The sequence below is a fragment of the Chiloscyllium plagiosum genome, unplaced genomic scaffold (genome assembly GCF_037043375.1).
Source record: "Chiloscyllium plagiosum isolate Xiang-an unplaced genomic scaffold, Cpla_swu_hap1 HiC_scaffold_13, whole genome shotgun sequence".
NCBI classification, from domain to species: domain Eukaryota; kingdom Metazoa; phylum Chordata; class Chondrichthyes; order Orectolobiformes; family Hemiscylliidae; genus Chiloscyllium; species Chiloscyllium plagiosum.
The window spans coordinates 951743-977191 of record NW_028270151.1 but is presented as its reverse complement, the minus strand read 5'-3'; the positions used below and the strand labels follow the sequence as shown (position 1 = coordinate 977191).

General features: G+C 42.5%; 1 protein-coding gene and 1 pseudogene across 7 annotated transcripts in view; both read left to right on the top strand.

The window, feature by feature from the left end:
- The window catches only part of mecom (MDS1 and EVI1 complex locus), a 1207227-nt gene that overhangs the window by 585523 nt on the left and 596255 nt on the right, over positions 1 to 25449 (top strand). The window lies entirely within an intron of this gene.
- LOC148148222 (uncharacterized) lies at positions 7496 to 10638 on the top strand (annotated as a pseudogene).

The following is a 25449-nucleotide window of genomic DNA, read 5'->3' as shown; positions in this document are numbered from 1 at the left end:
ATTTGCACAATCAATTCATTCACCAAGTTATGAATGCTACATGCATTCTGATACAGAACCTTTAATTTAGTTTTGTGTTTTTAATATGAAGGTTCAATGATGACATAGTTTCAGAAAACAGCAATTTCAGGTTTAAATAACTTCCTTTAACTATTAATTTCTGTTAATTTTTTAACTTTATAAAAAAATGAAATGTACTGATAATTAACAAAATTTTTCTGTGTGTGATTTTGAATAAAGGACATGGTAATCTAGTAAGTGTATGTAATTAACTAGAACGTTGGCCATTTCATCTCTGACATCCTGCTTTTAACCCAATTCAGTGCATAAAGTTGAAAATTACTATCTTTTGGCTCTTAATGTTCATAAGTAAAAGAAGGATGGAGTGAAAGACTCAACCTGGTTTTAAGTGAATACACATCTGCAAAACACTTGTAATTCAAAATGAATTATTCTAAATTGGCAACCTATCCTCCCAACATTTGATATCCTTCACTTTGTAATGAGTGCAATTTGCTGAAATTTAAAATGTCATTTTAGGAATGAAGTCTGATTTTAGTGTTTAGCTCTGATTATACAAATTATTCAAAGAGACTTATTTTTAAAGTAACCTTTTAAGGAGAATAATTTTAAAAAGCTTGAAGCATTTTTACAGTATGTAATGTAAGTTCTAATAAGAATCTTGATAATAAATTATGAAATTCTGCTCAGACCATTAACAGCTTACATTGTGTCATTTTCTGTCAGTATAAATTACCATTCTTCATGAAAAAAACACTAATTTCACTTTTTGTATTAATGTTTTTTGCTTCCCATATGGAAATCCTACCAGCATTCAGTCTATGTTAAATATCTAATACTAGGAGTCTGGGCCAAGAGTTTCAACTTTGGGAGCAGGATTACATTAATTTTAAGAAGTAATCCTTGCTCTAACTTCCGATCTAAACTTTCTTGTATTACTAAATGTACAATCTGTCATGCATGAGAACTATTGGACAGCATTTTAGAACATATTTTATTAAAAAGGATTTGCATTAAGTATCCCATGATGTATTCTATTGTAGTAACATGATCCTTTATTTCATGCAGCTGAGAATGAATAGTGGTAGGGGATGGGGATGAGGATGAGGACTACCTTGTGGTACAGCCGGTTTTGTGGCTATCTCTCACTGTGTGCTTTTCAAATTAGTGCAAAAAATTGTAAAAATTTGGTTTGCACTATAGATTATTATGCTTGAAGTTCCAGAGGATGGTGGTGAGATGGCTGATGAGCTCAGAATTGGACTTTGGCAGCAATGTTGAGGAGGGGCAAACACAGAACCCGGTATCAGCTGCTCGATCGGTGGAGGAGACATTGGCAAGACAGGCCCAATGGCGAAAGATGGTGCCTGAGGACAGGTGACTTCAACGTTGGTTGGGTGTGGCACTGGTGGTGTTGAAGTGTTGGTGGAATGGTTATAGACTATCTTTGACCTTTTTTTAATTCTTAATCTATTCAAATCGGGGCCTGAATCGTGGTGATAGTGGAAGCTTTTCATTATTTTACTCTATTATTCACTGTAAAAAACGTGACAAAAAAAAATCATTAATTGACTGATTTCAGATAAATGTGCATATAATAAAAACTAGTGTCACCGAGTGGAAACTATAGACTGCAATATTTACCTAATAGTAAAGATGCTGTCATCCGACATTTTAACTTCCTCTATGAAGATTAGCTGCAGCCATAAAATCAGAAACATATATTCCAAAGTTCAAACTTTGGAGGAGCCGGTGTTGGACTGGGGTGTACAAAGGTAAAAATCACACAACACCAGGTTATAGTCCAACAGGTTTAATTGGAAGCACTAGCTTTCGGAGCGTCGCTCCTTCATCAGGTGGTTGTGGAGGACACAATTGTAAGACACAGAATTTATGGCAAAAGTTTACAGTGTGATGTAACTGAAATTATACATTGAAAAATACCCTGATTGTTTGTTAAGTCTCTCATCTGTTAGAATGACCATGTTAGTTTCACTTCTTTCATATGTAAATCACAAAACTTTTTTTAAAAGTTACATTCTCAGGTTAACTTTAACAATTGGTGTCAGTCCAGATAATGTGTTCAAGGTGCTAGCCCCCTGTGTGCTGCTGTCTGTGACATAATGTTTAGATTGATGCTTAGATCCCAGTCCAACACCAGCATCTCCAAATCATGATGACCATCAACACCACTAATTGCCGGCTTCAAGTGGAGAGGATCTCCAAGAAGGTCGCACATATCAACACAGACATCAAGTTTCTACAGAAATGCAAGCAAGCAGGAAAGATCCCAAAAGGATTACAGATCATGAACCCGCCCAAGTTGACCTACAACACAGACTACACAGAGAGACTTTGCCACTGCACCTCTCGCAAACTCCTCAATCATCTCGTGCACCAACTCTACCGCAGGCGCCACAACCTTGAAATTCAGATGGAATCCACACTCACAGCCTGCACTCAGGATACAGCAGTACAATTACGCAACATTGCCAAACAGACAAGGCGACAAAACTACACCACGTACACGATCAAGAACAAAAAACTGGAGAAACTTGGCATTCTCACCAGTAGCAGCAAACCCAATCTGGCACCACAGTGAATAACATTATCACTGCGGGGAAGTCAATTGTCAACTTATCGGACCACACCCTTCGACTGGAAGAGATTGAAGTCCTGAGCAGGGGTCTCAATTTCTGTCTCACCACCAAAATGGACCCCTTGGTTCTTGCAGCAGACACAGAGGAATTCATCAGATGAATGAGACTCCAGGAATTCTTTCAAGGTGCCAGCAGTGATCCCAACAAGCCCAATGACGAACCAGAACAGTCATCACAGGGATCGGTAGAGGAGCAACCAAACACAGAATCAACTTGGACCCCAAATTGCTGCCCTGGGCTTCACATATACACTCAAACTGTTAGGAAAGATATAAATGCCAGATTCATCAGCCGTACCTACAATGTAGAGCAAAACATCACCCGTTCACAACGCAACGCCATCCATGCTCTCAAAACCAATCACAACATTGTCATCAAACCAGCAGATAAAGGAGGAACCATCGTCATTCAGAATAGAACAGATTATTGCAAGGAAGTGTACCGACAACTGAACAACCAGGAACACTACAGGCAACTACCGGCCGATCCGACCAGAGAACACACCTGTGAACAAAAAACATTGATCAGGACTCTGCATCCAGTCCTTCAGAGTTCCCTACGCGCCCTCATCCCAACTACTTCTTGCGTAGGCGACTTCTACTGCCTTTTGAAGATACACAAAGCCAATGGATCAGGACATCCCATTGTATCGGGCAATAGGAGCCTATGTGAGAATCTCTCCGGCTATGTGGAAGGCATCTTGAAACCCATTGTACAGGGGATCTCCAGCTTCTGTCACAACACTACAGATTTCTTACAGAAACTCAGCAGCCATGGACCAATCAAACCAGGAACATTCCTCGTCACAAGGACATTTCAGCACTCTACACCAGCATCCCCCACCATGACGGCATCGCGGCAACAGCCTCAGTACTCAGTATGAACAACTGGTAATCTCCAAACACCATCCTACAACTCATCCGCTTTATCCTCGATCACAACATATTCACCTTTGTCAACCAGTTCTTCATCCAGACACATGGACCAGCCATGGGGACCAGATGTGCACCCCAAAATGCCAACATCTTTGTGCACAGGTTCTAACAAGATTTCTTCTCTATGCAGGATCTCCAGCCAACATTATACACCAGGTACATTGATGACATTTTCTTCCTCTGGACCCATGGCGAGGAGTCACTGATAAAACTACACAGTGATATCAACAAGTTTCATCCCATCATCAAACTCACCATGGACTACTCTCTACTATCTGTCTCATTCTTGGACACATGCGTCTCCATCAAGGATGGACACCTCAGCACCACACTCTACCACAAACCCACAGACAACCTCACAATGCTACACTTCTCCAGCTTCCACCAAAACATATTAAAACAGCCATTCCCTATGGGCAAGTCCTACGCGTACACTGGATCTGCTCAGATGAGGAGGAACGTGACAGACACCTGGAAGTACATAGAACATAGAACATAGAACATAGAACAATACAGCACAGAACAGGCCCTTCGGCCCACGATGTTGTGCCGAACTTCTAACCTAGATTAAGTACCCATCCATGTACCTATCCAAATGCCGCTTAAAGGTCGCCAATGATTCCGACTCCACCACTCCCACGGGCAGCGCATTCCATGCCCCCACCACTCTCTGGGTAAAGAACCCACCCCTGACATCTCCCCTATACCTTCCACCCTTCACCTTAAATTTATGTCCCCTTGTAACACTCTGTTGTACCTGGGGAAAAAGTTTCTGACTGTCTACTCTATCTATTCCTCTGATCATCTTATAAACCTCTATCAAGTCACCCCTCATCCTTCGCCGTTCCAACGAGAAAAGGCCGAGAACTCTCAACCTATCCTCGTACGACTTCCTCTCCATTCCAGGCAACATCCTGGTAAATCTTCTCTGCACCCTCTCCAAAGCTTCCACATCTTTCCTATAGTGAGGCGACCAGAACTGCACACAGTACTCCAACTGTGGCCTAACCAAAGTCCTGTACAGCTGCAACATCACTTCACGACTCTTGAATTCAATCCCTCTGCTAATGAACGATAATACTCCATAGGCCTTCTTACAAACTCTATCCACCTGAGTGGCAACCTTCAAAGATCTATGTACACAGACCCCAAGATCCCTCTGTTCCTCCACCTGACTAAGAACCCTACCATTAACCCTGTATTCCGCATTCTTATTTGTTCTTCCAAAATGGACAACCTCACACTTGGCAGGGTTGAACTCCATCTGCCACTCCTCAGCCCAGCTCTGCATCATATCTAAGTCCCTCTGCAGCCGACAACAGCCCTCCTCACTGTCCACAACTCCACCTATCTTCGTATCATCTGCAAATTTACTGACCCACCCTTCGACTCCCTCATCTAAGTCATTAATAAAAATTACAAACAGCAGAGGACCCAGAACTGATCCCTGCGGAACTCCACTTGTAACTGGGCTCCAGGCTGAATATTTACCATCTACCACCACTCTCTGCCTTCGACCGGTTAGCCAGTTTTCTATCCAATTGGCCAAATTTCCCTCTATCCCATGCCTCCTGACTTTCCGCATAAGCCTACCATGGGGAACCTTATCAAATGCCTTACTAAAATCCATGTACACTACATCCACTGCTCTTCCCTCATCCACATGCTTGGTCACCTCCTCGAAGAATTCAATAAGACTTGTAAGGCAAGACCTACCCTTCACAAATCCGTGCTGGCTGTCCCTAATCAAGCAGTGTCTTTCCAGATACTCATAAATCCTATCCCTCAGTACCCTTTCCATTACTTTGCCTACCACAGAAGTAAGACTAACAGGCCTGTAATTCCCGGGGTTATCCCTATTCCCTTTTTTGAACAGGGGCACAACATTCGCTACTCTCCAGTCCCCTGGTACCACCCCCTTTGCCAGTGAAGACGAGAAGATCATTGCCAACGGTACTGCAATTTCCTCTCTTGCTTCCCACATAATCCTAGGATATATCCCGTCAGGCCCGGGGGACTTGTCTATCCTCAAGTTGTTCAAAATGTCCAACACATCTTCCTTTCTAACAGGTATCTCTTCTAGCTTACCAGTCCATTTCACACTCTCCTCTTCTACAATACGGTCCCTCTCGTTCGTAAATACTGAAGAGAAGTACTTGTTCAAGACCTCTCCTATCTCTTCCGACTCAATAAACAGTCTCCCACTACTGTCCTTGATCGGACCTACCCTCGTTCTCGTCATTCTCTGGTTTCTCACATACACATAAAATGCCTTGGGGTTATCCTTGATCCTATCCGCCAACGATTTTTCATGCCCTCTCTTAGCTCTCCTAATCCCTTTCTTCAGGTCCCTTCTGGCTATCCTGTATCCCTCCACTGCTCTGTCTGAATCCTGTTTCCTCAACCTTATGTAAGCCTCCTTCTTCCTCTTTACCAGACATTCAACCTCTCTCGTCAACCAAGGCTCCTTCACACGACCATTTCTTTCCTGCCTGATAGGTACATACTTATCATGGACACGTCGTATCTGCTCTTTGAAAAAGTTCCACATTTCCACCACATCCTTCCCTGACAGCCTATGCTCCCAACGTATGATCCTCAAATCCTGCCTTACAGCATCGTAATTTCCCTTCCCCCAATTATAAAATCTACCTTGTTGTGCGCACCTATCTCTCTCCATAACCAAGGTGAAAGTCACAGAATTGTGGTCACCATCACCAAAATGTTCACCCACTAACAAGCCCATCACTTGTCCCGGTTCATTACCGAGTACCAAATCCAATATGGCCTCCCCTCTGGTTGGACAATCTACATACTGCGTTAGAAAAGCTTCCTGGACACACTGCACAAACACCGCCCCATCCAATCTACTTGATCTAAAGAGCTTCCAATCAATATTTGGGAAGTTGAAGTCGCCCATGACTACGACCCTGTGGCTTCTGCACCTTTCCAAAATCTGTTTCCCAATCTGTTTCTCCACATCTCTGCTGCTATTGGGGGGCCTATAGTAAACACCCAACAAGGTGACTGCACCTTTCCTATTTCTGACTTCAGCCCATACTACCTCCAGAGGCAGATCCCCCTCAAACTTCCTTTCTGCAGCCGTTATACCATTTCTAATTAGCAATGCCACCCCCCCTCCTTTTTTCCCACCCTCCCTAATCTTACTGAAACACCTGTAACCAGGAACCTCCAACAGCCATTCCTGTCCCACATCTATCCACGTTTCCGTGATGGCCACAACATCGTAGTCCCAGGTACCGATCCACGCCTTAAGTTCACCCACCTTATTTCTGATACTCCTTGCGTTGATGTATACGCACTTGAGCCCATCTCTGTGTCCGCTAGTAGTCCCTGTCAGTGCTACCTTCTCCACAGCCCCCCTACAGTCTTGGGCATCCTGACAAACAGCTAACCTACTTGCTGGACTACAAGTCCGGATCCCATCCCCCTGCCAAATTAGTTTTTAGATTAGATTACTTAGTGTGGAAACAGGCCCTTCGGCCCAACAAGTCCACACCGACCCGCCGAAGTGCAACCCACCCAGACCCATTCCCCTACATTTACCCCCTCACCTAACACTACGGGCAATTTAGCATGGCCAATTCACCTAACCTGCACATTTTTGGACTGTGGGAGGAAACCGGAGCACCCGGAGGAAACCCACGCAGACACGGGGAGAATGTGCAAACTCCACACAGTCAGTCGCCTGAGGCGGGAAATGAACCTGGGTCTCTGGCGCTGTGAGGCAGCAGTGCTATCCACTGTGCCACCATGCCGCCCAAACCCCCCCGAAGAGTGCTAGCAAACCTTGTTGGGTGTTTACTATAGGCCCCCCTGAGCAAGTACTCAGGGATGCCCTCATAAAAACGGGGTACGATGTTCAACTCATCGACCGCTGGTTCTGACGTGCCAAGGTAAGGAACTGTAATAATCTCCTCAGGAGACAGATACAGGGTACCCTTCGTTGTTCAGTATTTCCCAGGAGCTGAAAAATTACGCCATGTTCTTTGTGACCTGCAACACATTATCAATGAGGATTATCACCTCGCCAAGACCTTCCCCACACCTCCACTGCTCGCATTTAAACAACAACCAAACCTCAAACAGATCATTATTTGTAGCAAACTGCCCGGCTTTCAGGACAACTTCATACAACCCTGTCACGGTAGGTGCTGCAAGACGTGTCAGAGTGTGGACATGGACACCACCATTACATGTGGGGACACCTCCCACCATGTACGTGGCAGGTACTCATGTGACTCAGCCAGCATTGTCTATCTCATATGCTGCAGGCAAGGATGCCCTGAGGCATGGTACATTGTGGAAACCGAGCAAAGGCTACGGCAACGGATGAATGGGCACTGCACAACAATCACCAGACAGGAGTGTTCCCTCCCAGTTGGGGAACACTTCAGCAGTCCAGGCTATTTGACCTCGGACCTTCGGGTGACCATCCTCCCAGGTGGACTTCGGGACTTCGGGACAGGCAGCAGCGAAAAGTGGCCAAGCAGAGGCTGATAGCTAAGTTCGGTACCCATAGGGAGGGCCTCAACCGGGACCTTGGGTTCATGTCATATTGCAGGTGACCACCATTGCACTATACACACACACAGACACTCCTACACACACACACTCTCACACACATACACTCACACTCACACACACTTCAGCAATCATGCACACTCCCACACTTACACATGCACCCTCTCACAGACTTAGACCCCTTTACACTCACACACATACACACTCTCTCTCACAGACACTCACAAGCCCCCACCCACACACACACACACACACACACACAGAAATTTGTACTTGCTGAGTTACATTGTACTTCGCTCAAAAACTGCATGACTCCATGTAAGATTCTGTTAATTCATTTTTTAGATTAGAATCAGTGTAAGCATTATAGCACAGACAGCAGCACACAGGGGGCTAACACCTTCAACACATTATCTGGACTGACACTAATTGTTAAAGTTAACCTGAGAATGTAACTTTTAAAAAAAGTTTTGTGATTTACATATGAAAGAAGTGAAACTAACATGGTCATTCTAACAGATGAGAGACTTAACAAACAATCAGGGTATTTTTCAATGTATAATTTCAGTTGCGTCACACTGTAAACTTTTGCTATAAATTCTGTGTCTTACAATTGTGTCCTCCACTATCACCTGATGAAGGAGCGGTGCTCCGAAAGCTGGTGCTTCCAATTAAACCTGTTGGACTATAACCTGGTGTTGTGAGATTTTTAACAATGTTCAAAATGTTCTTGTATGAACCAAACTCCACAGAAGACTTGTTCAGAAATTACACAGGCTTTTATAAACTGGGACATATAGCCATAAAGGTCTGAATCTTTCAAAAAATTAGCTTAGTGTCATTTCTGTCCAGCTTTGCAGAGGGTTACTCTCTGCAAGGCTTTGTGAGTTTTCATCCCTCATCATCTCATGGCATTTCACTTGTTGTAATCTCCCATTTGCCACAAGAGGGGACACTGCCCACTGCTGGAACAGCCGCCATCTCGAAAGCGCAACCATGTGTGGTGAAACGGTTAAAAATTATGTCCCAATACATGTGTGAATCTAACCGGAATGGAGGTGTTGCTTAGTCCCGTGTGAATCTTATTACACACCTCCCCGTGTGAATCTTCTTATCTGTATGTAACCAGAATGGAATGTGTTTTTTAGCCTTGCTCTGCTGTTCACATGAATGTTTATATCTGTAAAAGAGTATATCAGCTGGAAAAGTCTCCAGTTCGGCGAGTCTGCTCCGGGGTTACGTTTAACCGCCGAGCGTGGGTTGTTGGCAACCGCTCTACGAGAACTGACGGCTCCCAGTTCCGGTAACATGTAGAGTGAGTATAAGCCAGACCCGTTGGTTGTGGCGACGCTGCGGGGAATAAAATGCCCATATTCTAGCAGACTCGCCTCTTGGTCGTTTGTTCTGTGTCAGACTACTCTCCTACGAACCTGACCTTGAGAATTTTTTAAAACACCATGCCATCCACAATTGTCCCAAATGGTTTGTCAGAGGGTAATTAGTGGCGAGCTGAGGTCACCAGGTTCCCACTCTGGCTGTCGTGTTGAGAATTGTCAGTGTCTAGTTTCTAACATTGAGTGTATTGCAAAGGAGTGAGATGTCATTGCAGCAAATAAGACTCTGGATGTAAGTTTGCTCGCTGAGCTAGAAGTCTTATTTTCAGATGTTTCATCACCATACTAGGTCACATCATCAGTGAACCTCTGATAAAGCACTCTAAACGAAACAAACTAGAGGAAACATTCAAGACCATCAATAATACCCTTTCTGGCATACAATTCACTAAAGAGGAGGAAAACAACTACAAACTGCCATTCCTAGATGTTGCAGTTGAGCAAACGGCTAATGGTAAACTTCAAACCAGTGTCTACAGGAAAACAACACATACAGACCAAATACTGAACTACAGAAGCAATCATCCCAACACTCACAAACAAAGCTGCATTACAACATTATTTCAATGAGCCACCACACACTGCAGCACAGAGGAACTACACAGATCAGAGGAAAATTGCCTATACCATGTATTCAAAAAGAACAGGTACCCAATGAACACAGTCTGCCAATTTCTCAGCAACAGACCCAAACGAGCAGACAAAACGCATCCAGAAACCTTAGCCACTCTCCCCTACATCAAAGGCCTCTCGGAAATTACTGCCAGATTACGCAGACCCCTTGGCATCATGGTAGTCCACAAACCCGCCAACACACTAAAACAGCAGCTAATGAACTTGAAAGACCCTATACAGACAACAAGCAAAACTGATGTCATTCACAAAATACCTTGCAAGAACTGCAACAATCACTATATTGGACAAACAGGCATAAATCTAGCCACCAGGATATATGAACATCAACTAGCCACAAAACGACATGACCCTCTCTCACTAGTATCCTTACATATGGAGGAGGAAGGACACCGCTTCAACTGGGACAATACATCCATCCTAGGACAAGCCAAACAGAGACACACATGAGAATTCCTAGAAGCATGGTATTCCAACCGGAACTCTATCAACAAACACATTGACTTGGACCCACTGAGAAAAAAGAACAGGAAATGACATCATCAAGCCAAAGAAACCTGAACATATAAATAAAAAGTGGGCCATACCATCAGTACCTCATCCGGAGGCTCACTGAAGATGTTACCTAGTATGGTGATGAAACGACTGAAAAATAAACCTTCTAGCTCAGTGAGCAAACCCTACATCCAGAACCTCAACCTGAGCTACAAATCTTCTCAAAATTCACTATTGCAGACTCCTTCACTACTCCCTAGTCAGAATCTCATCTCGCTGTTCAACACTTAGTTAGAAAATGTAACTGTTTTCTCTCGACTTTGAGAAGCTCCATGTTGAACATTTTAAATGATTTTCGCAACATTCATACCCTGACCCATCTCAGTTAGAGACTGACGAGATTTTTTCCATCAACCTACAAGTCCAGTTATGTTGAGTCTGTTTTACACATTATTCAATCCAGCAGGAGTTATTCAATCAGCTCCTTCCAGACAGAAGTAGACTAACTGCCAAATTGGATTGGACTGCCAATGGACATCCAGGATAAGTTCCTGAAACTGCTGCCCCAATCCGTTGTTTATCCAAACCATCAGCCAAGCCGGGTTGTGGAGTGACTTTGCCGCTGATTCTAACATGTAATCTCTACCCTGCAGTCAGGCAATTGCAGCTGCCAAGCCACTATTTCAAAGATAAGTTACATGGACTTGATTTGACATGCTGATCTTACTTACTCACTCTTAAAAATCATAAACTCATGTACGCTCTTTTTTTTTGCCAATTCTGGATGCATACGCTATCAATTTGTGGCGAACGAATTTAGAATTGCAAGCATTATGTTTTGCCAGCTCCACCTGTATCCTTATCCCCCGCAATAACCAACTGCTTCCCTTCTGCCCTCTCAGCTCCTTAACATCTCAGCCAGCTGGCAAATTGGCCAAATGCAAAACTCGACCCTGCCTCTTAGTTAAACAACCAGTGAGGTACAATTTGAATTAAATCAGTCCAGCAACATTTTGTGGATTTATTGTACACCAGGATTACAGGCCGTTTCAAGTAAAATCCATTATCTAGGGCTGAGACAGACAAACATCTGTGATTATAAGAGATGTAGACACAAACAGGTTTACAGGTATACTAGCATATAAATGGAATAGTTCATAAATATAGATGTTCAGATGCATTGTGCCATTACTGCTATTAATTATAATGTATATTAAATAAACTGTACTGATTCTCACTGGATTCAATACCAGTTGACATCATGAAAATAAATTAAGTTCAGTCTAGTCTTAGGTAATCATTTTTTGTAAGAGCTTTGTGCTCCTCAAATAAATGGTAATTGTTTCGCTTTTGCAAAGATTTGAGTCTAGTAATTGTTTCCATCCAAAGTTTAAAATTTTAAACAAGGTGAGAAATTAATATTCCTACAATCCAGTTCCAAATTTCACACCAAACGCACACATGGATATCATGTCAATGTGAATCATGGCCAACAAATACATGAACAAAGAGGACATTAATAAAAAGAGCAAAATATGTAACTTGTCCAACTTCACCAAAAAAGAACAGATTAAGCTTCGGAATGAAGAGAATACAAGGTTTCCTTAGTGAAACTGATTTTTTTGTGGGTCATTTCAATGTCTTACTGTAGCTTTCAGAACAAATAAAATAGTTGTAATATTTATCAATAACCCAGTGGAACAGACTGGGAAATGTTGCAGGCCGAATATGTGTTAATATTGGATATCTCCAGATTCCATCTATTTAAAAGCTGATCAAGTGGCACTGACCCCAGTCCTGCAATTGCAGATATCATTGGGGCACTCCTATTGGATTAAACACGCAACTAAATTGCTATTGCAACAATTACAGCCTTTCTCCAAATGGTCACATGGCAACTGCTTTTCAACTTGTTAACAACTCTCTACCTTATCATTCTCTTTAATTCCTCACATTGGGCAGCACGGTGGCACAGTGGTTAGCACTGCTGCCTCACAGCGCCAGAGACCCGGGTTCAATTCCCGCCTCAGGTGACTGACTGTGTGGAGTTTGCACATTCTCCCCGTGTCTGCGTGGGTTTCCTCCGGGTGCTCCGGTTTCCTCCCACAGTTCCAAAGATGTGCAGGTCAGGTGAATTGGCCATGCTAAATTGTCCATAGTGTTAGGTAAGGGGTAAATGTAGGGGTATGGGTGGTTTGCGCTTCGGCGGGTCGGTGTGGACTTGTTGGGCCGAAGGGCCTGTTTCCACACTGTAAAGTAATCTAAAGTAATCTAATCTAATCTAATTGACACTCTGTTACTGGCTCAAACTCCCATTAAGGCTTGTGCTGTCCCACTCATTATTAACCACAACATCTTGCCTCCCTCACTCACCCCAGTCCCTGATACCACCAGCCTCTGCCTGCCTTCTGCACTGCCCACTCCCTCAAAGGGGACAACTCCCCACCTGCAGCAACAGTACCCGCTGAAAGTGCCACCCACTTTCATTTCCATTAATATCTGCCTGTCTTTCTCACTCCAGGACTTAAAAAGCCCACAGTAGGACACAGAAAGGAAAGCTGGGTAGTGGAATGCATTTAGCTCCTCGCCCCTAACTGGGAGACGATCCAGACTCGGACTGCCCAAGCAGAAACTGGACTGAAAACCTGAAGACTGCCCTCCCCTGGGTAAAGACTATCCACCTAATTGTGACTGAGGCCTCCTGACAACCATGACCAGCTTCCTGGTTTTGTGTCTGCACTAATGGTAACAACAAACAAAGGAGGGATTTGAGTCTGGAATCTCTGGCACAGGGGTCATAGCGCGCAAAGGCAAGACAGGGAGATGGTGAGCATTGGGGTGGGCTCAGAGTGAGTGAGTCATCAGATTGGGATGTGATCAGAGTGAGCAAGTGAGTGAGTGAGTGATCAGAGTGAGTGAGTGATTTGAGTGAGAAAGTACTCTTTCAGGGAGTGACCATCCTGGGTGGAGATGCAGCCTGGACCTGTCCCTGAACTGAGAAGGAGTGTCCCTACGCACACAATACCTTTGCTAGTGTTACAACAAGAGTTCCTGAGGAAGCCCGAGGGGCAGCATTGAGGGGCAGGAGTATCCTGGAACAGGATCTGAGATGTGTCAGGAGAATTCTTAGAGATTGGCACATGCTGAATATCAGTGCCCATAGAAGGGGAGTGTGGCTTGTGACCATGGAACATTCCCTGAGATGTTGGTGCACAGTGTCCAAATTGGAGGCCATTTGATCAAGTGATGAACTGAATCTGCCACATTCTTCCTTGCTCTCGTTCTTGTGGTGTTTAGATTATATTAGATTAGATTAGATTACTTACAGTGTGGAAACAGGCCCTTCGGGCCAACAAGTCCACACTGCCCCGCCGAAGCGCAACCCACCCATACATTTACCCATAACCTAACACTACGGGCAATTTAGCATGGCCAATTCACCTGACCTGCACATCTTTGGACAGTGGGAGGAAACCGGAGCACCCGGAGGAAATCCACGCAGACACAGGGAGACCGTGCAAACTCCACACAGTCAGTCGCCTGAGGCGGGAATTGAACCCGGGTCTCCGGCGCTGTGAGGCAGCAGTGCTAACCACTGTGCTACCGTGCCGCCCACACTTACCCACTATCGAACATATTTGGTGAGTTTGGTGAAATGGCAGGCTGAATATTAATAAGGTGAGTTGGATTGTTCATAAGGTATTTCCCAATTCTGCCACAAATCATTCAACCCTTGATCAGATTGTGCTCAGAGATGCATTATCTTGCAGTAAATCTATTCTCTTTCTTTCTGATATACTCAGTCATTGTTGCAACCCAACGTTTTTTTTTTAAATCATTTATGTTTCCCTGAAGTCTTTATCTTTGGTGAGCTCACTTTAGCATTGGTAATAATATGTAAAATAAAAGAAAGCTGTAAACTGTGGACTTGTCCCCACAATGCACTATTAATGCATTCACACTCTCATCCTTGGGTAAACCGTAAATAAACTAAGTTGAGGTTGAGTTACTGTAGCACCCAGAGAATGTGAGGTCATTGGAAAGAGGGACACATTTAGTTAAGACTCTTCCCACAGCTGCTTTCAACAGCTTTCAAGTGCAGTGACAAACGTGACCTAGCTGAGAATGTGATGAGATGTCACATTCTAAAATGATACCAAGAGACCTCTTTTATCATGATGTTTCATTTATTTTGTTTGCATTTTCATTGTTAACAAGTTGGAAAGTTCCATTTTGTTCTCCTCTTTCCCCCATCCTTCTGTAATAACAATTCATGTGAATGCAGGGCATTTTAGATATTTACAGAAACATTCTCTTTAACTGGCATCCTGTAAACACTCAGATTTGAGTGAATTTTAATTGGAAAATGATGCTCAAATAGAAGCTGGTGATGTGGCTGCAGCAATGTCTGTTCATGTTAGTGAAACCTTGTTAAACAGAAATACAACAATGGGTTTTAGTATTACTGACATGTACGAGTGTTAGCGAATTTTTAATTTAATTGTAATTGTTCATCTGCATCATATTACAACCCTCAGTTATGATTGATGTGCTCATTAGTCTCTTCATATTACATCGTTTAGGTATAAGATTCATAAGCATTTGTTCAATTTGTTTGCATGCGGGATTAGCAGTGTGTATGCATATGGAAATTATTATCAGCACAAAAGTCATTGCACAGTAAGGATTTCTAAAATGTCCAAAGTATGGTATGTCCTAATGGTACAAAATTAAAACGTTTCTGACATTATTTTCCATTCTATAGTGTGTGTATAATTTCATTTCATAGGTCCTCAACCTCATAATCTTCATAAATTCCAAATCATTTCCGCTGGTAACATTTTGGGTTGTATTGGTGTTAGGATGAAAATTTCATTTCGGAATGAGTAACACAGACCATGCTTTAGTTTTGTTGACATCCCACTTAAAGATCACACTGGCCATTATTATATTATCACAGCCCTTCAGTGTTTTCTTTCTAATGTATTCCAGTTGTCTACAAGGTGGTCAATCAAACCTGTTAGCGAGTGATTGCTGACGACAGTGATGAGTTGTTTACTCTTCTTTTGGTAATATATGCAAAATATTGATTATCTTCTGCGTTTTGGGACTCTTTTATCATCACATAAAGGACTCTTACCCTTTCTGAAACACATATTTAGTAAATAACATACTTGTATATTATAATTCCAAATAATGTGCTTATTTTATGTAGGCATATCTATTTTTAATTATTTCTGTTATAGAGTCACAGAGACATATAGCAGGGAAACAAACCCTTCAATCCAACCAGTGCATGCCGAACACAATCCCAAACTAAACTAGTCCCAGACAATCTGCGAGTGATCAGTGCATGTCATGCAACAATGTCATAAACTATCTTCACTTCCCTTTTTGTTTTGCTTCTTCAGTTTACCTCCAGCCAGTACCTCCTTGGGGATGATGAAATCTCTGTTTGAGGGATGTTCTGGCAGAATGCACCAGCCTATCACATTGCTTAATAATATCTATTTTATGAATATTTGACTAATTTTAACTTGAATGAGCTTTAGATTTTCAAACATTTAAAACCTTGCATGGCATTTGACAGCAGGCAGTATATATTTGATAGTATGAAATGAATGATATAATAAATGTCACAGAACTTTAGTAATCCAGAGCGAGGGAACGTCTACGCTTCCTATGCCTAATTATACTCAATGTACTTGCTCATCAAATCCTTCTGTGGTATCTCTTTCCAAACAAGTCCACGGAAATACAGCAGCTGGTGAAGTTGGTACTATTTACAGAAATGGTTATTATATCTCACAGCCTACTCTCAGTCAGATAACATTTGAGCTTGATTTGTCACAGAATTGTAATTCTTCCTAAATATAAAGGAAACTGAACACAATCTTTTTCCAATTAAAGTAGTTGTTTTCACAAGTAGTTCTTGTGAACAGGGTGTTTAATTACAACTGGGATTTTGGCAAGATTAAAATCACAGAACCCAGAAGTCACTCTGTGGTTTAATTCCTGATCTGCCAAGAGCTGCACACATCATTATAGTTACTTTTTTTAAAACTTTCGAGCAAAGAATAAATGTGTGGCTGCCCAGTAGCTACAGCACTGTAACGACTAAGTTCCAGCTTCAAGTTGCTAAATTTTCTGATGAAGCAAGAATAAGTATGAAAGTCAGTATGGGAGGTATTGGTGTGATAGTAATCTGGATTTGTAATCCAGAACAGGAGGCTATTGTGCCAGAGAAAATTAGTTTAAAACCCTTCCAAAGCAGATGACAAAATTTGATTTTCATAGAAGTCTGGTTTTGTCTGTGATCCTTAGAATCAGAGAAAATTGTGAAGTGACAGAGGTATCCACAGATACAAATACATTGTGGAAAATTCTGTATGCTTATTAATGGCTGCTCTCCATTCAGAATAACTACATCTTTTAAATAGACAGTTACAGTACAAAATAATGATCACTTAATGGTAATAAATCATTTTAAAAGTTACAGATAAAATCAAAGGAAAATGACTATGATTGGATCCTACAAATAAAAATTACAGTTTCAGAGTGTTATTTTGAAGTCTTCTTGCTCGATGGATATGTAAGAATCATGAAAGATTGGTCATGTATTTAACAGAGAGTGTTTGACGTGATCTACTCTGTCAGGTTACTGTCATTATTGTTGATTCATTCTGTTCCCCTATTTTGTTCTTATTTCAACAAATAGAGATCTGCAAGCTCTCCTAATGACTTCTCTATTGAAGAACTGAAAATGTGTTGCTGGAAAAGCGCAGCAGGTCAGGCAGCATCCAAGGAGCAGGAGAATCGACGTTTCGGGTATGAGCCCTTCTTTATGCCCGAAACGTCGATTCTCCTGCTCCTTGGATGCTGCCTGACCTGCTGCGCTTTTCCAGCAACACATTTTCAGCTCAGATCTCCAGCATCTGCAGTCCTCACTTCCTCTCTATTGAAGAACCCTTGATCTGTGCACTTTGCACAAATTAGTGGTTTTGGTTTATCATAACATGATGCAGAAGTCATTCATCAATTACTTGGCAAACATTTTAACTTCCTGGGGCAATGGTAGACGACTTCTGACAGAATAAACATTATATACTCTGTGACAAGCTTTCTGATGCCAGAAAAAAGGCTTTGAAAGTTTCACCTGAGTTGTCGTGGGTCTTTGGTAAATTTTAAGGGAGTGGAGGATGTTTCTACTGTAAATACTGCTGCAGCCTCCTGAAGCTGATAGTTACAAATCACAATGAACTGTCAGCACAGCTAATACAACTATTTATATAAAGGATATAATTCAGCAGACAGATTGGGTGCAGTACAACTGGTAACACTGGAGTTGTTAAGCAGTATCCAAAGTCATGCAGTTGAGCATGTTTTTACTAACATATCTTAACCAATATCTGTGTTGTAGATGTCATTTGCTTTGAGGGCAGCATAGAACATAGAACATGGAATGTTACAGTGCAGTACAGGCCCTTTGGCCCTTGATGTTGCACCGATCTGCGAAATTAATCTGATGCCCATCTAACCTACACTGTTCCATTATTATCCGGATGTATGTCCAATACTCATTTAAATGCCCTTAACGTCAACAAATCTACCACTATTGCAGGCTGGCCATTCCAGCCCTACTACACTCTACTACACTAAAGTACCTCTGACATCTGTCCCATATCTATCACCCCTCAATTTAAAGCTATGCCCCCTCGTGCTCACCGTCACCATACTTGGAAAAAGGCTCTCCCTGTCCACCCTATCTATCCCTCTGATTATTTTATATGTCTCTATTAAGTCACCTCTCAACCTTCTTCTCTCCAATGAAAACAGCCTCAGTTCCCTCAGCCTTTCCTCGTAAGACCTTCCCTCCATACCAGGCAACATCCTAGTAAATCTCCTCTGAACCCTTTCCAAAGCTTCCACATCCTTCCTATAATGCGGTGACCAGAACTGTATACAATACTCCAGGTGCAGCCTTACCAGTGTCTTGTACAGCTGAAGCATGACCTCGTGGCTTCAAAACTCAATCCCCTACCAATGAACACCAACACACCATATGCCTTCTTAACAATCCTATCAACCTGGGTGGCAACTTTCAGGGATTTATGCACATTGCACTGAGATCTCTCTGCTCATTTACACTACCAAGAATTTTACCATTAGCCCAGTACTCTTCATTCCTGTTACTTCTTCCAAAGTGAACTACCTCACACTTTTCCACATTAAACTCCTTTTGCCACTTCTCAGCCCAGCTCTGCATCTTATCTATGTCCCTCTGTAACCCACAGCATCCTTCGGCACTATCCACAACTTTGCCTACCTTAGTGTTGTCTGCAAAATTACTAATCCATCCTTCTACACTCACATCCAGATCATTTATAAGAATGACAAACAGCAGTGGCCCCAAAACAGAACTTTGTGACACATCACTGGCAACTGAGCTCCAGGATGAACATTTCCCATCAACCACCACCATCTGTCTTCTTTCAGCTAGCCAATTTCTGATCCAAATTGCTAACTCACCTTCAATTCCAAAACTCCTTGTTTTGTGCAATAGCCAACTATGTGGAATCTTACCAAATGCCTTACTGAAATCCATATACACCACATCAACCGCCTAACCTTCATCGACCTGTTTTGTCACCTTCTCAAGCATCTTGGGTCCAAGTCCCATTTCAGAACATGAAGGCTAAGGAGGTGTGATCATAATATGGCAAGAAAGTCAAGGATCACCTTGTAAATCTGTCCAACACATGTTGATGGCAGGCTGTAAGAGTGGGAAAGGTTCATGGTTGGCTGTGTGGCTTCACCATCCTGGCTACAAAATCCTGGAAAAAGTATAGTTTGCCATAACAACTCAGACGCCTTGTATGACTAGCTGGCTCCATTATCTGGATGGCTGGAATAATCTGATTGGTGCTAACAGCCAGGGTTCAATCTTTTACCCAGCCAGGGTCAACTTGATCACTGCTGCTTTGCTCTCCTCCAGGGTAGATTTCACTACAGTGCATTAGATCTTCTTTCAGACAGAGAAATCAAGAACAGTTAATATCTAGTTTAGAATTGTGTGTGAGAACTGTGCTATATTATGGGACAAATGGCACTTGTTCTGAATTTAGACTGTCAACACTTGCTCATATTTCAGTGCCTTGTGGGTACTTCCAATCTTAATTCACATACAGGCTGGTTTTCAAAGTCATCAAATGTTGTTCTAAGTTAGATTCACATTGGGAAGCCACTCAGCTATAGAGAATGTAAAACATAGATTAGTACAGCACAGTACAGGCCCTTCGGCCCATAATGTTGTGCCGGCCTTTTATCCTACTCTAAGGTCAAACTGACCTATATACTCTTCATTTTACTATCCTTCATGTGCCTGTCCAAGAGTCACTAAATATCTCTAATGTCTCTGACTCTAATACCATTGCTGGCGGCGCATTCCATGCACCCACCACTCTCTGTATACAGAACCCACCTCTGACATCTCCCCTAAACCTTCCTCCAATCACCTTAAAATTATGCCCCCTCGTGATAGACATTTCCACTCTGGGCAAAAGTCTCTGGCTATCCACTCTAACTATGCCTCTCAACATTGAATGCACCTCTGTCAAGTCACTTCTCATCCTTCTTCGCTCTAATGAGAAAAACCCTCGTTCTCAGTGATGCTTCATCCTGTGAATTTATTAAAACAAAGTACTTGGGGGGGGAGATGTATTTGAGAGGCCCGGGAAAGAACTTAATCAGACATAAGACCTTAAGAAACAGGCTGCCTGCAATGGACACAGGGTAATCCTCAAGCAAGGTCCTCTTGCTGAGGACAACCAAGCGGTGTAGGCCTCCCATAAAACGGCAGTGAGACAAAGGGAGGTAATTAATTCACCAGTTAAGGAGTCCAAGGGGAGGCAGACTGCTGGATGCCTCTCCTGCCCACCATAAAATTGGAGACAAAGTGCTGCATTTTACAAACCTTCCCCACCTTTAGAATTGCAGGTAGGGGTATGGGAGGGAGACAGCTTAAAATCCAACTCAAATTTTTGTCGGGTTAATTTTGAGTTTGTTCCCCACCAATCACAGGTTGTTTTTCTTCACTGGATAGGTGAAGCACCTTATAATTGTAACATTGTCTAATCCTTTTTAGAATCCTCTGAGGAACAGTAATGCTACCTCTAAACTGCTAAGAACATCCTTAATTCAAATAATCACTCCTCACAATCCAATCCCTGAGTCAGGCTGGTCACATTTTTCTGTATCATTCAATAACTGCAATATTATTTTTGTAATGTGATGATCAGTACAGCACATGGTATTCTGAAAGGACTTGTATATGATTTAGAATTACGTCACTATTTCAATTCAATATCGACCTTTTTGACAGATCCCCCTGCCTGATTTGTTTCATTCACTGCCACCAGTGTTGTTGCTCATGTCAATGTATCACCCAGAACCCCAAGATCTCTTCCATTTATCTTGTACATTATCTTCATTCCTGAATATTTAATTCTCATGTTGTGCCTATTTTGCATTGCTCAAAATGAATGTGAGAACCACCTGATGAAGGAGCAGCTCTCCGAAAGCTAGTGCTTCCAAATAAACCTGTTGGACTGTAATCTGTGGTTGTGTGATTTTTAACAGTGAGAACAATTGTAGTATTGCCAATAGCCATAAAACCATCAGAAATAGGAACAGCAGGAGGCCATTTAGCCCACCAAGCCTGCTTCATCATGCAATAGGATCACGGATGATCCGACATTCATCACATCCACTTTCCTGGCATTTTAAGTCTGAGACTGTGCAACATAAGATTTAATCATGAATTGTTAATCAGAAGAACTTTTATTTATCTGGTGGCTTTCATAGTCAGGTTGTCTCAAGCACTTCATTAGATATATTTGAAGGATTGTCAATTAGGAAAACCTAACAGCTAATTTTCAACACAAGATTCAACAAAGAGCAAGAAGATAAACTGTTAGAGATAAATGTTGGTTAGTGCTTGGTGAAAATCCCTATGCTTATTTTGAATAGTAATGCTGGGTCTTTTATACTTAACTCATAAAGTTATCAGACCACAAAGGAACAGCTAATCCAAAATGCAGTGCTCAGACAGTGTGGCACTGCTTTGTTACTGCACAAATTCAATGGAAATGATATGGTCACATGTTTGGAATGGACCTGGACTTCAGAGACCACATTGCTACCGAACCGAGACTGTCACCATATTTTCATAGATACTTAACAAGCAATCATTCACTACAATCATGTTATAATTTCTGGACTCTACATAACAGGTCACTTTGCCAATCAAAGTCAATCGGATGTGAATATGTCCAGACTGCACTTGAAACGTTAACTCTGTTTCTCTCTTCACAGATATTGCCAGGCCTGCTGAGTTTCTCCAGCATTTTCTGTTTATTTTATTTCAGATTTTAACCATCCACAGTACTTTAATTTGAAAAGTCAATACCAATGTTTGTTCTACATGTGACTGATCCAATCTCATGCTACATTGTGGCTGGATCCATGAGTATTCCTTTCTTTTAAGTAACTATCAGATTCCGTGTTAAAAGAAGTTCAGAACTTTTCTTTAGCAATGGCTTAGGACAGAGAATTCCAAGTTTCAGTCACGCTCAATGTAAAGAACTTTTGTAATCTCATCTTGTATCTATTCATTAAGAAAAACAATACATGAGCTTAGAATAAAGAGATGAATAAATGTTAAGTTGTAGAATCAGATTGCAATTTCCAAAGCTGTGAATTGAGAAAAACTAGCTTTGCTGATTTGATATCTTGTTAAACTCTAGGAAAGAGCATTGTTGGCTGCAGAATTATTAAACCTGATAACTCTTGCCTGAGCAGTATGTACTGCTGGAGCGAAATGTTTGTGCTGCTGTGGTTTTTTTGTTAGCCGAATCCATTCAAAGAAAAACCAGTCTACTTGTTCCTGGCTGCTTTTCATGACAGCCAGGGAGCCTCACACTGCTTCCGTTTGGGATAGCAGTAGGAAACATAAATCAGGCACAAGATGTGGGATCATGGCATTCAGCAAATGGAGGTTCAACAAACTCTCCACAAAGCAGAGCAGCCGGGGGGTACAGGTGACCATCTATCAGAGGACCCATCAGAGCAATGATTTCATTGCAACGTCTGGACTAATCAGGGGTCAGAGCCAAGAATAATATACACATTTTTTTTCAAGGTTGTTTTGCTTTTGTATCAGGGGAGGCTTCCATTGCTGAAAACGGCACTCAAATTAAAATGTTTACTTTCAATATTTCTGCATTGCTGTATTGAGAATGAAACTTCTTAATTTAACTGCCAAGTTAAAATCCTGTCTTTATGTTGCGAGCTGACTGACAGTGTTTCCTCAACTATTCAATCCACATGGCTGGAATACCATTACTCTTTCATTTCAGGAGACCACAATGAATCAGCCTCCTCTTTGACAGGCAGTCACATTGAGTTAGGAAGCAGATTTTGATGGTAGTGATTGTCCTCACAGAGAGACTGTCCTTTACAAAACAGAGTGTAATCCTGTCATATGTGACCAGTTGGCGTGAATAGAAACAGGTGCACACACAGAGAAATGCCTTTGCAGATTTGGGACATCTCACAAAGTAGAAGCTGAGTGAGAGGGAGTTGCAGCTCTTGACATTAATTGCTGCTGTTACTTGGGTCTTACTTAATTGGTTTCAGGAATTGGAGAGGAAATTTTCCAGAATTTTCATCCCTAAATTAGTCTGAAGTGTTTTGTCTCTTTGTTGCTTCTCTGTACATATTATATGACGGAGGATTTGGATCATGAATATGGGCTGCATTGTGAATTCCTGAACCAGTTGATCTTTTTGTCCATTTTTGTGTTCAGATTCATACTAGAATGTTTAATTGTACAGAAAATAATCAGACAGTGAATTTTGTTTCTTGCACTAACAGAATATATCCAGTTAAATAGACAGTTAGTATTGTGCCAGCATGTCTGACAGTATACAGAGCCCAGCAAGGATACAGCCCTATACAGCTGTTATTGCTCAGGTATAAATGCTCCATATTGTGATTAAATATTAGTACACAAAGTTAGCACTGGAACAGTGAATTCTGGTGTTTACAGACAGTGCTGGGACATTGCGGCATGCTCAGTTGGAATTGGGACAGCTTGCCCTGTAATATTCACTCAAATTGTGGTGTGCACATACAGTACTCATACAGTGAAGGTTATATTAGAGTCATAGAGATGTACAGCATGGAAACAGACCCTTTGGTCCAACCCGTCCATGCCAATCAGATATCCCAACCCAATCTAGTCCCACCTGCCAGCAACAGGCCCATTTCCCTCCAAACCCTTCCTGTTCACATACCCATCCAGATGCCTTTTAAATGTTGCAATTGTACCAGCCTCCACCACTTCCTCTGGCAACTCGTTCCATACACATACTACCCTCTGAGTGAAAATGTTGCCCCTTAGGTCTGTTTTATATCTTTCCCCTCTCACCCTAAACCTATGCCCTCTAGTTTTGGACACGCCCATCCCAGGGAAAAGACTTTGTCTATTTATCCTATCTATGACCCTCATGATTTTGTAAACCTCTATAAGATCACCCCTCCGACGTTCCAGGGAAAACAGCCCCAGCCTGTTCAGCCTCTCCCTATAGCTCAAATCCCCCAACCCTGGCAACATCCTTGTAAATCTGTTCTGAACCCTTTAAAATTTCATACCATTTCGATAGGAAGGAGACCAGAATTGCACGCAATATTCCAACAGTGGCCTAACCAACATCCTGTTCAGCCGCAACATGACCTTCCAACTCCTGTACTCAATACTCTGACTAATAAAGGGAAGCATACCAAACACTTTCTTCACTAACCAAAAGAGAAAATGCTGGAAAATCTCAGCAAGCCTGGCAGCATCTGTAAGGAGAGAAAAGAGCTTTTTGTATTTTAAAAATATACTTTATTCATAAAATACTTTGATGATCTGTACAATTGGACATGCCATACATATGTAAACATTTCATTTCTTTGCATACCGAAACAGAGTAATCATTCCTATTTACAGGTCTGTACGATTACATTTTTAGCTGAGGCGTCAGCAGAGCCCAATGACTGCGTGGGCCCCTTGTTCTTCTTAGGCAGGCAGACGTTACACGGTGGTCTTTCCCCACCGCACCTTGGCGGCAGCTGCCCCAAGCTTTAGCACGTCTCTCAACACGTAGTCCTGGACCTTGGAATGTGCCAGTCCGCAACACTCAGTCGGGGTCAACTCCTTCAGCTGGAAGCTCAACAGGTTTTGGACCACCCAGAGAGCATCCTTCACCGAGTTGATGATCCTCCAGGCACAGTTGATGTTCGTTTCGGTGTGCGTCCCGGGGAACAGGCTGTAGAGCATGGAATCCCGCGTCAAGGCGCTGCTCGGGACGAACCTCGACAAACACCACTGCATTCCTCTCCAGACTTCTTCTGCGTAGGCACATTCCAGAAGGAGGTGTTTGACAGTCTCTTTCCCCCCCCCGCCGCAGCCGCTTCGAGGGCAGCGTGCGGTGCGGCTGAGAGTTCGGGCGTGCATAAAGGATCTCACAGGCAGAACCCTTCTCACCAAGCTTTGACAGTCTGCTCAGGGACCGCTCGATAGGATCCACCCTCTCCTTTTCCCGAAGGGTCTCAAGGACACTACGTGCTGACCACTTCCTGATGGACTTGTGGTCAAAGGTGTTTTTCTTCATAAACTTCTCCATGAAGGACAGGTGATATGGAACGGTCCAACTACTCGGA